The following is a 1,788-nucleotide window of genomic DNA, read 5'->3' as shown; positions in this document are numbered from 1 at the left end:
TTGCGGTGCGTGGGCTTCTCATTGCGGTGGCTTCTCTTTTTTTAAAATTTTTATTAATTAATTTAATCTTTGTTGCTGCACGCAGACTTTCTCTAGTTGTGGTGAGCGGGGGCTACTCTTTGTTGCGGTGCGTGGGCTTCTCATTGCGGTGGCTTCTCTTTTTTTAAAATTTTTATTAATTAATTTAATTTTGCTGTGTTGGGTCTTTGTTTCTGTGCAAGGGCTTTCTCTAGTTGTGGCAAGTGGGGGCCACTCTTCATCGCAGTGCGCGGGCCTCTCACCATCGCGGCCTCTCCTTTTGCAGAGCACAGGCTCCAGACGCGCAGGCTCAGTAGTTGTGGTTCACGGGCCCAGTTGCACTGCGGCATGTGGGATCCTCCCAGACCAGGGCTCGAACTTGTGTCCCCTGCATTAGCAGGCAGACTCCCAACCACTGCGCCACCAGGGCTTGCCCGCGGTGGCTTCTCTTGTTGCGGAGCATGGTCTCTAGGCACAGGGGCTTCAGCAGTTGTGGCATGTGGGCTCAGTAGTTGCAGTGCGTGGGCTTCAGTAGTTGCGGCACACGGGCTCAATAGTTGTGGCTCGAGGGCTGTAGAGCACAGGCTCAGTAGTTGTGGTGCATGGGCTTAGTTGCTCCGCGGCATGTGGGGTCTAACCGGACCAGGGATCGAACCTGTGTCCCCTGCATTGGCAGGCGGATTCTTAACCACTGCGCCACCAGGAGATGATAATGACTGAAACATGCTTAGAATAAATGCCCTGTGCTTTAACGTGTCATTTGAGGCAACTCCATAAAGAAGAAAGTGAGATTCTGAACTGTTGCTGATTTTCAAGAGGATAAAAGTATGCAAATCACCTTTATTTTCCATTATAATAATTTTGGTCAGTTATTCTGCTGCGTTCAATTTATTCAAGTCTTCAGGGGCAGCAGCCAAAAGGATTGTAAATTGAGCGGGAAAATTGAAGTGTTTGTTCAGAGTGTTTGACCTTGAAGGTCATTGCTAGAAATGAAAGTCTTCTAAATATAGTTAATAGGAGGAAGTCACTATATTGGGAAGTGCTATCTTTCTTGGGTTCTGAGGCTATGAAAATGAGTGAAATTAGAGAGATCATTCAAAGGGACAGGGAAATGTGTGAGAGATTTCTCCTAAAGGAGCTTCTGTCTGTGATACTCCACTCCCAATGTATATCTAGATTTCCTTCTAGAGTTCTTTTTTTACAGGATCATTTTTATTTTAATCATACCTACCACTCCAGCTTGCTCCTTAAAAAAAAAAAAAAAAAAAAAAAATGAGGTCTGGGACTTCCCTGGTGGTCCAGTGGTTAAGACTCCACTTGCAGGGAAGAAGATCCTGCAAGCCGCAGGGCGCAGCCAAAAAATAAAAATAAAAAAAGTAGTGTCAAATTTATGTCTTCAGAATTGCTGCATATGAGACAGGGGTAGCTTATAAATCAGATTTTGTAGCTGGATAGTAAATCTTGCCTCTTTGAAGTGCTGCTAGGATGTGATTATCTCTGAAATAGATAAAGTAGGAGAATACATTTTTTTCCTTGTATAAATCTGCCTGGAAATTATGTTTTGATAATATTATTCTCCGCAGCTCCGATTTTTCTTTCCGTTTCCTCCATTTGATGTGCACAGCTCTTGGAACTTCTATAAATGCAGGGGGCAGACTGATTAGTACTCAGACACTAGAATCAGATACAGGCCTTGAGTTTGTTTGGTTTTTTTTGTTTTTTTTTTTTTGCAGTATGCGAGCCTCTCACTGCTGTGGCCTCTCCCGTTGC

Source organism: Neophocaena asiaeorientalis, unplaced genomic scaffold, assembly GCF_003031525.2.
Source record: "Neophocaena asiaeorientalis asiaeorientalis breed wild unplaced genomic scaffold, Neophocaena_asiaeorientalis_V1.1 scaffold1957, whole genome shotgun sequence".
Taxonomy (NCBI): domain Eukaryota; kingdom Metazoa; phylum Chordata; class Mammalia; order Artiodactyla; family Phocoenidae; genus Neophocaena; species Neophocaena asiaeorientalis.
This window is presented reverse-complemented; position numbering follows the sequence as displayed.